Source organism: Prinia subflava, chromosome 3, assembly GCF_021018805.1.
Source record: "Prinia subflava isolate CZ2003 ecotype Zambia chromosome 3, Cam_Psub_1.2, whole genome shotgun sequence".
In the NCBI taxonomy this organism is placed as follows: domain Eukaryota; kingdom Metazoa; phylum Chordata; class Aves; order Passeriformes; family Cisticolidae; genus Prinia; species Prinia subflava.
In genome coordinates, this window is record NC_086249.1 from 104,557,137 (window position 1) to 104,570,396 (window position 13,260).

A 13,260-nucleotide genomic window follows, 5' to 3' on the forward strand; every position below is an offset into this window, starting at 1 on the left:
AAGGAGGCTGCCGTGTCCTAGGAGTCACCCCTGAGCACAGCCAGAGCGGAAAGGAGGGTGTCACAAGCCCTTGCCTGCAGACACTTGTTATCAGGGACATGTGAGAGGTGTTTGTGCTCCTGCAGGGCTGGTGAGGGCTGCAAGTGCTGCCACTTCACCAGGAGCTGGCACTGCTCCTGGGGACATTCTGGCTGCTGTGCTGAGCCCCCAGCCCGCCCTGAGCGTGAGGACAGGGACAGTGATTCTCCCCTGACTTAGATACTGACATGCTGTAGCTATTTACCTTCCATAACAAAGATCAGAGAATCCCAGAATCCCTGAGGCTGCAAAATGAGCCCAGGGAGTCCCAGCTGTGCCCCAGGCCCACCTTGTCCCCAGCCCAGAGCACTCAGTGCCACCTCCAGGTGACACCTGCAGGGATGGGCACTCCAAAGCTCCCTGGGCAGCCCCTGCCAAGGCCTGAGCTCCCTTTCCATGGGCAAATTCCTGCTGCTGCCCAAGCTGAGCCTCCCCTGGCCCAGCCTGAGGCCGTTCCCTCTCCTCCTGTCCCTGTTCCTGGAGCACAGCCCGATCCCCCCCGGCTGTCCCCTCCTGTCAGGGACTTGTGCAGAGCCACAAGGTCCCCCCTGAGCCTCCTTTTCTCCAGCCTCAGCCCCTTCCCTGTTCTGCTCTCCCTGCCTCTGCAGGGTCACCCTTCCAGCACACTCACAGCCTGAGGCAGCAGGATTTGGTCCAGGTTGTTTCCCAGGTACCCAGGTTGGACACTGGCCACGTACACATCCTTCCATGAGTTCTGTGGTGGTGACAGGGCTTTCACGGGGTGGGTGGCACTCTTGGCAAGCCCAACAGCCTTGTCCCCAGCCACCACAGCTCTCCTAGAAGGGCAGGAGATGCTGTGAGGGAAGGGGAGATGCGCTGATGCCTCACTGCCCCGGGAGGCAGCGGGTCAGGCACTCACAGGGACAGGGAGAGAGCCGGGCTTGGGGCTGTCACAGAGCCACTTCCCTGGGCTCAGGGACCAGCAGGACACTGCTCCCCAGCAGGGCCTGGCAGCCACAGCCTCCACATAGCAACGGAGACAAACAAACCCCGGGGCTGCAGTGGAGTGATGACTGAAAGGAAAGGGTAAGGGAACAGCCAAACTATTTTTATATTTCCGAACTACGCAGCAGCTATTTTTTCCTTTTCCGTGCTGAGTGGCCGTGGTGGTGCGTGTGCTTGCTGGGTGATATCCCCCCTCCTTCCCCTGCTGGCTCTTAGCTGAAATCCCACCTATTTGTCTGAGAAGCTTCACATTTATGGGTCTCAGGCTCATGTACAGTAATTGTTTCCCTACATTAATTAATAGTGTGAGTGTACACACTCAAACATTTCCCTGGCAGAGCTGGGACATGCATGGAGTGAGTGTGGACATCCTCCCCGAGTTTCTACATCCCTCCAAGGGCTGGGGACAGCCTGCCAAGCCCCAGGCTGCAGGGGATCCTGGTGGTTCCATGCCACCTTAGATATTTCTGCTCCTTGGAGGCTTCTCCCACTGGCGAAGCTTGGGCACAGGCAGTGGGGGTGGCAGAGGGGCAAGAACTGGGTAGGAAATCTCCCCACACAACTCCTGCAGGTGTGGGAATGTTCCCTTTGGGAAGTGAAGGCCCTCTGTAGCTCTTTATGAAGTGTGAGAAGGGATGAGAACATTCTCCTTTCACAGCCAGCTGGGGGGCAGGGGTTGGACCAGGCTCTGGTGGCTGAGGGCCCCAGGTGGGGGTGGATTTGACTCACCCACCTGGGCTGTCTCCATCACCCAAGGCTCCCTTTACTGGCAGCAGGAGAAATGGGTGTGTTTTGGGCATGAGTCAACTGGACTAATTTTGCTTTCTGTCTTAGGGTAAGGTGAATTTCTCTGGATTTTCCTCCTCCTTTCTGTTGGCCGCTAAGGGACATTAGCTCAGATAAAAAGATGCTTCCAGTGGGTTGATGAATGGCCATCCCACAATTACTGTTAGCTACCCATGTGCCCTCCCCTAGCCTGGTCAAACATAACCTCAGTTGGCTTTGCTCATGCTGCAAGAAAGCCTGTAGGGATCCCTGAGTTCTGACAATTTATTTTTTATTTCTGTGTGAAGAGAAGACAAATCAGTGCTCAGAAACCAAAGGCCAGCTGTGAGGACGCCAGTGCTGCCATGCTCCCTAGTATTAATCTGATTTTTCTGCTAAAAGGTTCTTTGAGAATTTTGGTGGAAAGAGTCCCACAGCAAATCGCAATAACACAGAGGGAAGTGAAAGAATCACTTCAGAGGTGGCTGTCTTTTTCCTGCCATCATATGCTTTTACTTTTCCACTAGATTCACCCATTAGGCTGGAAACCATGGCCAGAGTGCAGAAATGAGGATATCCAGGATTCCTGGAGCTGGAGCTGCAGTTTATTATCGGGTAGGTTTGGGTTAGGCCACCACTGTGTCAGGCAGCACGCAGACAGTTCCTGTCCCAATTCATCACAGGAGCAGCAGCAGTTGCTGGTGGCGATCACACGTTTGATGTTTTCCTCCTGGAAGCTCCTGAAGGACGGAGCAGCTTCAGTGAGCAGCCACTGGGGCCAGAGATGAAGCCCTGACCTGGAAAAGAGCTTTTGTGGGGTGGTGATTTATGGCCAGGCTGTACAGCCGTCACTGGGGGACGTCACAGCAGCTCCTGCCACGGTCACCTGGCAGAAATCTCTCTTCTTACTGGAAATTTGTTGTTTAAGGAGATGTTGATCAAGCCAGCACTCCTGTCTGGGCTTTGAACACCCTTGGAGGTCAAGTTTCAGCACGCAGCCAGGTACATGCTAACAGGCAACCGAATGAATGAATCAAAAGGAAAATTAATGAGGTTTCAAATGTGGAGACAAGTCAGAGCCACGTCTTTACACCTAAATGCAAATTTGACTTAATCCACACCCCCCAAACCCTTCGTACTTGCCAAGGGGTTACAGCTGCTGGCTCAGTGCTTGTTAATTGGGTAAAGTACTTTGTGTTCCTGCCTGGTGGCACAGACACATCAGCTGAGACATCCACGGCCTGGTGTTGTTTGGAGGAAGGGCTCGCTCCTGTTTGGGTGGGTATGTGTAGGAAATAAAGAACAATAACCCCATTCTTCAGGCACAAATTGGCCTTTTGTTCTCTCCTCCTTGATGGCTGGAGGAAAGTCACTGCAAGTGCCATTGTTTCCCCAGAGTGTTTTTGAAGGGCTTCAGTGTGTTTTGTTCCTCAGCTTAATTCAACAGATTTACTTGTTTTCAGAATATTTCAGATGAAATATTCAAGGAGAAAGCCAAGATGTTAATTCTGTTTCTCTGCTTGCATTAGGAACTGTGGTAAACGCCAATCACTCATTTTTTGAAATTTATGAAGTTTAAAAAAAGTTTTCAGAGACAGGACAAATAATGAGACAACAAGAGCAAAGAAGGTAGCCCGGGCTTTTGTCCCCCCTCCCTCCCAGACAAAGGCTAGGAAGGAGAAGGGCCCAGAACAAAGAGAAGTCTTCTTTTTTAAGCCTTCAGTTTATGACTATTCATATCTTACGTAAAACAAGTAATTTTCAGCTGTTTCTTGTCACAAAAGCTTTCTGTTAATTAAAAGAACGCATGAGAGCATACGTCCTTGAGAAAGTTGGGTTCTGTGGATAAGAGGCCATAAATTCTTCTTCACTAGAAGGTTTAGGGGCCTCTGTGAATGTTATCTCTGTGCTGAGGAATTTTTCTTCTTGAGCAAAAAAATATAACACACATACACAGCTTCTATTGTACTACAACTTATTGTTAATTACAAAACTACATTCACTACATTATTCTAATATTAATATAGTATAACTTTTCTATCTATCAGATTACATATAGTAAATATCTGCGTAGAGCCACACATACAATATGCCTTTTTCACAGGAACCACCTCTGGAAGGTTTTGAGGCTCCGTTGTTTGCGTTGTAAGAGGTGTCTGAGAATGGTTTGTTGATGACTTCAGCCTTGAGAGTCTATAAAGAGGCTGAGATGGTTGGATGGGGAAAACCATCCCTCTGTGCCCCTTGCTCTTTGCTTTGTAGGCCGGGCTGGGGCAGTGCCCACACTCTCCTGGCACTGTTCAGCTGACCTGCACCATTCAAGCAGGCTGTAATTAAGCAGTTCCTAATTTCAGCAGAAGGCTAGCAGAGAAATGGAAAGGGTGGTCCTACTGAAAAGCTCACAGCCACGCTAATATTCTCAAAGGGAATTTTTTTCTTTTGGCTGTAGGTGTGCTGTACATCCGTTACACATCCTAAAGCAATTATAGGAGAAAGAAACTATAAAAAGGGCTCTGTGCCCAAAACCTCACCTGTGTTTTCCAGCTGTGTTAGGGAACCTAAGAAAAACCATTTCCTCTTTCCACAAACCATCCTTCTTTGAAGGCAGCTATGTGTGGAATAAAAGGAGGTGTTTTTTCAGTGCTGCTGCAGAGCATGTAAGGAAAGTATTAATAAGACAGGTCTCCTTCACAGCTGAAGAACCCTTCAAGAAAAGTCTGCCCTCCACCCTCCCCACACCACTTCAGGGACACGAGAGGTGTTGTTTGCCTGCCTCAAAAGCTGTCTGTGCTGAGGATCAAAAAGGATGAGACAACTTTACCCCTCTGGCCATGTTCCTGTTGGCACTGTCACTGCACTCCTGCTCTCCTGGCTGCTCTCACCTGGAGCTAAATCCTCTTCACTTCAGTGGCAGGGAGACAGACACGTTTCAGAGGGAGAAAAGCAGCAAGGATTTAGCTGCAGCTCTATGGAGCACTGGAACGAGTAGGAAAAAGTGGTTTAATACCTGGGAAGTGATGGGTCCCTCTGTGTGCCTACCCACGCAAGCCCTGGCTCTCAGCATAACATAAAACAACTTTTTTTTTTTTTTTTCCATAAAATCAACACTATCAACAAAGCAGGGGTTACATATGATGTTGATAAGGCACAGCAACAACAACAAAAAATCGTTCTGAATTAAAACTTTTTGGGAAAGCTTGGTGTAGAAAATTAGCATTTATAACACTTGGCTTTGAGCTTGGAATTGGAGTCAGGAACGTGTGCGGGCTTGTTGGGAGGTGATGTAAGGCTCGCTGTGAAAACACACCTGAGGTATTCCCTGGGGACTTTGTAAAGTGCTTCTTGTTCTGGGCTCTGATCTCCAGCACCAAGATCCGCGGGGATGAGGCAGGGCTTGCTTCCAGGGGAGCCGAGTGAGGAGCATGAATAAGAATGTGCTTCAAGGAGGTTTTTTTGGCTTATCCATTCAAAAGCTGCGGTGCCTGCAGTGCTGGAGGGTTGGCAAGGTGTGAGTGTGAGCAGAGGGGCCTGGAGGCTGCTGTAGGGGTGTAGGAAAAGTCTTCTGAGATGACTCAGCCCAAGATGAAAGAGAGGGAATTTTAGGGGAGGGAAGGAAAACTGAAACTGGCTTCTTTTCAATTTGCGCAAGACTCCAGAGGGGCAGGGGCAGGGTGGGGCTGGATGCGAGGAAAGCAGGGCTGGATGCAGAAAAAAATGATTAAAAAAAGGAGCCTCTGAGCTGGACAGTGCTCAGGTAGAGATGCTCTCCCTGCTTCTTGTTCCTGATTTACCAGGAAAGTGGGAAAATATGAGCGGGAGGCATTAGTCATGCCATTCCGTGTAGTCCTCAAATACACTGGATTACTGGAGAATTCACTAATAGAGAGGTGGGTGATGACTTATAAACAAAGAGCTTTTAGGGCAGGAAGTCCCAGTTGTTGAGTGATAATAATTGACTGTAATTATTTTAAATAGAACACTGCCAAAGAATGAAAAACGGTGCAATTCCCTCCTGTTGGACAGTGCTGTAGGCATAAAAAAAAATATGAATGCTGCACAAGGAAAAATGCCTTTCCTGCCAAACCTGCCAGGCCAAGACACTCAAGCTTTTGTGAATCCATGGGGAAAAACTTCTAAAAATGGTTTATATATCTATTATCACCACTGTGCACCTGCAGGGCTCTGTGGAACCACAGCAATGCAACCAGACAAGTGGGAAACAACTTTTGAGCCTCTTGCAGGTGACTCAGTGGTGAACGGAAAAAAAATCTCTTGTGCTCAAAATTTGTTGTGGAAGAAGACCAAGGACAGCATGCAAAATAAAAGTATTTGAAGTCTTTACTACTCCCAGTTCTTTAAATGGGTTTTTTTAAAAAAGATCTTGCTGTAGTCAGATTTTTTTTCCTTCAGTAAAAGCGGTTTGGACCTGCCTTTGAAATCTCAGTTTCAAACTCTCTGTGCTAATTTATACTCAGAAACCCGAGTCCACACTCTGCAGTCCTCTGCAGGCAGGGTGTACAGTGTAGCCTTGCAAGTCCCTTCAATTATCTTTTGAAAGCAGAGAAGTTGGAGCTTCAAAGATCCATGTTTTATCACTTATGTTATTGATGGATAGAGGAAGAGTCAGCTAGGACAGAGGAAGGGATTAAAAAAGAATTGTTGCATCACCTGCTCCAGGTATATCCTCCCTTTTCTAACTCACCAAAGAGTAGGTGGATTATTTGATTCTGTGATCCCATAGGAAGCCTTTCCCTAAATTCAGTTATCCCAGTGATTTAAACATTTCATCTAATTTACAGCCTAAATAAATGGATGGCCAGTGTGTATCCATAAGTTCTTACAAGGAAATTATCCTGGCAGCTCTTCCCAAGTGTTTGTGCCCAGCAAACTTCTAGAGAATACCTGATTTACAGAATTATAAGATTGCAGAATATCCTGGGCTGGAAGGGACCCACAGGGACCATCCAGCCCCACCCTGTCCCTGCCCAGACCCCCAACAATCCCACCCTGACATCCCAAAGGCTCCTGGAGCTCTGGGAACCTCGGGGCCGTGCCCATTCCCTGGGGAGCCTGGGCAGTGCCAGCACCTCTGGGGGAAGAGCCTTGCCCTGAAATCCACCCCAAACCTCCTCTGAAACTCTCCATGCCTCATGAAGGCTCCATGCCTTTCTCTCAGACCTCCTTTTGAGTTTTTATTCTGCTCTTTTCCCAAGGCAAAGCTTTTAGCAAAAGTATTCTGTTAATGCAGTTTTTTCTCTTCTGATTATCCTGACAACCCTTCTCCACCCTTATTTTTTTGTCCCCTGGGAGTTCATGCTGGGATCTGGAAGCAAGAATTGTACCTGCAGTTGCAAAGGAAATCTGACCAAAAGCTTGTGAAGTGGCCTTACTTCAGCCCTCCCTAGGGCATCCCTAACAGAGGCACCTCTCTGGGAGCATTTTAAGGCTGAAGTTCCCTCTTCACATCAGCATTGCTAGCATTCCTAACTGCCCTTTCCTCTGGGGAAAAAGCTCTGTTGCTGCCAGGTGATGAATTCCTTGCTTGGAGAAGGACAATCAGTAGTTCCCAAAGGCTTTACCTTGAGCTACTGAGTCTCCTCTCTTTTCTGCTGCTTTGGATCATGAGGTCTTACTGTAACATGCTCCAACATTCTGAATTGAAGCTGCTTCCCAGTTTTGTGACATCAGCAAATCTTATTAGCACATGCTGACGTTCCGAGCCAAGGCTGTGAGGAAAATTATTGAGTCAGATCAGCCTTGGAAACGATCCTGGGGAAGGAGCCTCTGTTGCTGCCTCTTCCTCCCTCTGCCTGAGGCCCCATCTCTTTAGTTTTGCCCATCTCAGCCTCCTCCTCCTCCAGGTAAACCCAGACCTTGCCCTGCAGCGCTTTTGGAACTGAGAGAGGAGAAGTTTATCGCAGATCTGATCTCTGGAAAATCAGATGCCAGCTCTGACAAGAATAATCTGCCCCCTGGTGAATCTGTCTTGCATCTTGCCACATCCACCTCTGTGCCTTCAGCTGCATGTTTTATTTCCTCGTTTAAAATACATGCAGAGGAACTGCTTGCAAGGAGGTGAGCCCAGCAGGCTCACAGCTGGACACAAGTGTGTTTTTACCTGGGAACAGCCCAGGTGTGAGCTTGGCCCTGCTCTGGGCTGTGGTCACACAGAAATCCTGCCCTGCAGCTGCACAAATCACCTTTTCCCTGCCCTCCAGAGAGGCCTTCAGTTGTTTAATGATCCATCTCGATCTCTGGCTAGATGGGGCTGCTCAGAATTCCTGTGGGAAACAGAATCATGATTTAAGCAGTGCTTGTATCAACTGTGCATTGCTGGTGCCTGAAACAGCACAAGCTGCATCATCCCCCCCCCTCACTGATGAGAGTAATTGAGGAAAACTTCAGGTCAGAGATGATATTTTTCCTTTTAAAAACGAGCATGAGGTGAATGACTGCCAGTTTTCCCCTGAATGCACATAAAACAAAGAGCCACCCCTTTTTCAGGTAGCATCCAGTGTCATATTTCTGCATCAACTGACAAACAATTAACCAAGTGAGGAATTGGAAGAAATTTACTTCCAGAATTATTTCAATTTAAATTTTTTAAACCCCAAACAAACAAAGAAACAAACAATCTCCAGACTTTACTGTGGCATGATAGGGACAAACAGAGCATTGCAGGATGTGACACGGGTTTTTACATGCCAGCATCATTCACCACAGCAGGGGCACCAGTCTCCTTCCAGCTCGACGTTTGGTCCTGTTTCTTTTGTGCTGCTGCAAAGGCAGAGTTAACCTTTCCCGGATGTGTTTTCCCAGCCTGCAGACACACACAAATGGTTGGTCATTTCCTAAATTACCGGCATCTCCCCGTTGCTCGGTGACAGTCCCAGGTTGTTTGTCTGCAGGAGCAGATGAAGAGCAGAGCCCAGGGCTCAGGTTCCTGAGTGTCCCCATGGCCAGCCTGGCAATTCCCTGGCACACAGAGGCTGGCAGAGAGCAAAGGGAGGTTTGGAGATGCTGGGTCCTGCATTTGCCATCCCATCTCCACAACACCACTGTGTGGTTGCAGCCCTCCTCCTGAGCAAGGATTTCGTCAGGATGAGCAGAGGGCTGGAGCAGCTCTGCTGGCAGGAAAGGCTGGCACAGCTGGCATTGCTCAGCCTGGGCAGGAGAAGCTCTGGGCTGAGCTCAGGGTGGCCTTGCAGGGCCTGAAGGAGCCCCAGGAAAGCTGCAGAGAGACAATTGCCAAGGGCTGCAGGGACAGGAGCCAGGGAATGGCTCCCAGTGCCAGAGGGCAGGGCTGGATGGGCTCTTGGGAATCAGGAATTGTTCCCTGGCAGGGTGGGCAGGCCCTGGCACAGGGTGCCCAGAGCAGCTGTGGCTGCCCCTGCATCCCTGGCAGTGCCCAAGGCCAGGCTGGACACTGGGGCTGGAGCAGCCTGGGACAGTGGGAGGTGTCCCTGCCATGGATGCTGCAGTGCTGTTTGATTCTAGTTAGGGAGAAGGACAGAGAAGTACACATGATAAAATCAGCAGGTCTAACATGATGTGGCTACATCACACAAGTCCAAAATATTTTCCAAATACTCAAACCAATTGGGAGTGAAGAGAAGTAGGAAAAGCTGTTTATGTCAGTGGACCAGGAATATCAACAGTTACATTTTTGGAGAAGCAGAAAATAAACACCCTGCTCACATTACTTCTGATTTTTTATAAACCTGTCATACACAAAGATGTTTAGGACATATACAGCCCTTTCATTGCCACTTTTGGGCTGCATAATGTAGGATTTACTTTGTGGTAAGGATGTAGCACCCTTTCCAAAGGAATACACCCATGTCTACACTCAGCATCTCCCTCTCCTTGTGTCTCCATTGCCAGGTTATTTATGAGTATGTGTTACATTATCTACGTGTTCTGGTGGCTGAAATGAGTGAAAATGGCTTTATTTAGTAGTTAGTAATTAAAAGTGAGTCTGTCTTTGAGGAGAAGGAGGCTCCCCTGGAGCACAATTGCTTATTTTTTACTAGGAAAGGGTCAGTGAGAAGAGGCAGCAGCTCTTGCTCAAACTAGCCTGAATATTTTTAGGGCATCCTGAAAGTTGGATGTAGCCTTTATCCCTGCTCCCAAAAGTCAGAAAAACTGCCAGCTGGCTGCTGTAGCTGTCAGGCATTAACCTGCTATTCCCAAATCTCTGAAATGAAATCCAGTGAAGGGGATCAGGAGCACAGGCTTTCCATGATCTTCTACTTGGAAACCTCATCCTCTGTGACTCCAAGCCTTTGGATGGTGAGGATGGAGTCAGATGTGATGGGAATGATGTGGGAATTATTTATCCCACTCAGCCTTGGGATTGTTAACCAAGTCAGCATCAAAGGAAGCTCACAGCCATTCATTTGTGACATTGGCAAGATGAGGGACTTGAAAGATATACTTGAAAGATATTGAAAGATATATATATATAGAAGTATATTTACAGCAACTCTTTAGAGCGGCTCACTTCTTGTTCTTGGTAGCATCCCAAATCCAGGGAAAGGGGCAACTTCCTCTAAAACAGATCATGGGATGGACAGCAGTGTGTAGAGGCATTCTTTGTCTACAGATGTTCTGGAGAGCAGATTTCAATTGAAGAGTAAAATGCAAATGTGCTCCTAAAAATTTACTTTTCATAGTACAGGAGAACACAGAGACTGAATTTGGATAGCACGTGCACAGGTAGCCTGTAATTCAAAAATGCTGAAGTCAAGCACTGAGAAAACATCAGGAGAGGGGTCATGGAGCAGTACCAGGAGCAGGCTCAGCAGTCAGACATCATCTGACAGAACCTGAAGATGTTGCATAAGCTGCAAAACAAGAGGTGGCACCTCAGCAGTCAGGAGAGGCAGCCAGAGGAGTGGGGATGCACTCAGCCTTCCAGCTCTCTGACTTACCAATTTTACCCACACCCAGAACAAATTTAGTGCCTGTTGCTCACTTACCTGCTCCTTGCTGGGGGTGGAGGATCCTCCTACTACACTTTCTGTTTTCCAGGAGCTCAGCACAGCAGCTCTGAGCTAAATCCTAAATTAACCCGTTATTGATGCACTGCAGCTGTTACCACTCCAGAGCCAAAGGAAAGGAGTTTTAAGAGCTTGCTTTTCTGTGAGGTGACATTAGAACTGGTGTTTCTGAAATTTGGGGGTCCAGTAGGGGAGTGCTGTGGGCAATAGTGCATCAAGTAAGATATTTAAACACTTATTCACTCAAGGGACAGTGAGGATGGATGTTTCTGGTTTTGATTCTCGTCCATTGGAAGGTCTTTTTGGGGTATATTTGCTTTTTTAAAATCTGACCATAGGCCTTTTCACAGGTCCCACTGAACATGAGCCTATTGAATAATTATGCTGCTGAGAAACATTTTGCTTCGTTGTTTTGTTCTACAGATGAATTTCAGTATTTACCCTGTGTTGCTGCTGAAGCAGAATATTCATAGGACAATTTCAAGTTGAAAAAGGGTAGATTTAGATTGGAAATTAGGAAGAAATGCTTTATTATGGGGGTGGTGAGGCCCTGGAACAAGTTGTCCAGGGAAATTGTGGATGCCCCATCCATGAAATTGTTCAAGGTCAGGCTGGATGGGGCTTGGAGCAACCTGGGATAGTGGAAGGAGTGAAATTAGATGATTTTTAAGGTCCTTCCAGCCCAAGCCGTTCTGTGATATGTTTCTATGAATTTCTTCTTTGGAAAAGCTAAATGCATTTATGTGATTGACCGCTGGAAGTAATAAATCAAGTATATCTTTGAGTTTTCAGAGCTTGACTATTGCAAAGTACTGACTACTAGTAGGTTTCATTATCTGGCTGAGAAGTCCTAAAAACCCAAAACAACTGCAGAAAACAAGTCTGACTTGAACATCTGGAGGACGAGGAGCAGGAAAACAAATGAAAGGGCCTGCTGTACTCTGCGCCAGGAGGATTTGCAAACCAGAAAGAGATGCAAATGACTAAGGCTGAGCAATCCACTTTCTGCAAGCAATCAGCGTGACAGACTTAACCCCTTTTCTTGTTTGCAAATCATCCTGGAGTAAAGCGCTGCCGCTGCTGCTGCTGCTGCTTACAGATGTGTTTGCTATTTGCATACACTTTGTGAATAAACCCCTGCTCGGGGTTTAGTCATGAGCCACTCAGCGTGACTATTGCCTGAGTGGGGCTGTTTGCAGGCTGTGATTCATCAGACCTGCAAGGGAGCTGGAAGGGGAGGCTGCATGAGCACGGCTGGAAATATGTGTACGGATGCATATTCGCAGATTGTCAGCGTGTTTGCGATGCTTTTCATCTCTCTGCAAACAATCTGCTCTCCAAAGAAAACTTTGTACCCAAAAGTGTTTTGTGCTTCGCTTTCTTTTGTGCTTCCCTCTGGTTTTCTGAAGGGAAAAGAGACTTTCAGACTTGTTTTCTGCAGTTGTTTTGTGTTTTTAGGACTTCTCAGCCAGATAATGAAACCTACTAGTAGTCAGTACTTTGCAATAGTCAAGCTCTGAAAACTCAAAGATATACTTGATTTATTACTTCCAGCGGTCAATCACATAAATGCATTTAGCTTTTCCAAAGAAGAAATTCACAGAAACATATCACAGGACGGCTTGGGCTGGAAGGGACCTTAAAAATCATCCAATTTCAGTCCTTCCACTATCCCAGGTTGCTCCAAGCCCCATCCAGCCTGACCTTGAACAATTTCATGGATGGGGCATCCACAATTTCCCTGGACAACTTGTTCCAGGGCCTCACCACCCCCCTGGTAAAGCATTTCATCCTAATTTCCAACCTAAATCTACCCTTTTTCAATTTGGAATTGTCATATGAATATTCTGCTTCAGCAGCAACACAGGGTAAATACTGAAATTCATCTGTAGAACAAAACATTCTGGTGAAAACCTTCTTGAGACCTGTTGTATCTGTCTGTGTGCCTCTGGTAATCTCTTACATCGAGTGGCAAGTGGCCACCAAGTGTGTGTGACAGTTGTTGTTACAACATTTTTATGACAGCAAAAGCCTTAATATAGAACCAACCCTTCAAGCACCCCGAGGATTTACTTTTGTGTATCCTGATCACCGTGTCTGCACACCCACAGGGCTGACCAAGGCAGAATTTTTACATCTAAATGATCCTCAAACCCTTCAGCTCCCAAAATAATTTCGTGAAGTCAACAGATCTCACCTGCTTGAACCCTGAACTCCTGGAAAACAGGAGCAGACTTTTTTGCCCTCTGGATTTAGTAACTTCATTTGGATATTCAGTATTTTTCTTCAGCATGTACAGAAGGAAAACTTCACTCCTCTGATGAAGAATGTCAATTTTCCTGCTTGGTTTTTCCCCATTCTTTTGTGCCATCATTTCCTAGGACCTCACTTTCCTTTACTACTGAAAGACTTTCTCTCTTTTCTTTTTAGACGAATTTTAGTTGAAAGA

At 47.1% G+C, this 13,260-nt stretch overlaps 1 long non-coding RNA gene across 4 annotated transcripts in view; it reads left to right on the forward strand.

Annotated features, from left to right (window-relative positions):
* The first annotated feature begins 821 nt into the window (after positions 1–821).
* The window catches only part of LOC134548417 (uncharacterized), a 39,141-nt gene continuing 26,702 nt past the window's right edge, over positions 822–13,260 (forward strand). The window contains exons 1-2 of one of the 4 annotated variants that reach the window (XR_010079765.1): positions 822–1,125; positions 2,337–2,424. This is a non-coding gene — a long non-coding RNA (uncharacterized LOC134548417). The remainder of the gene's footprint in view (positions 1,126–2,336; positions 2,425–13,260) is intronic. The other 3 variants (XR_010079763.1, XR_010079766.1, XR_010079764.1) reach the window with 3 other exon arrangements.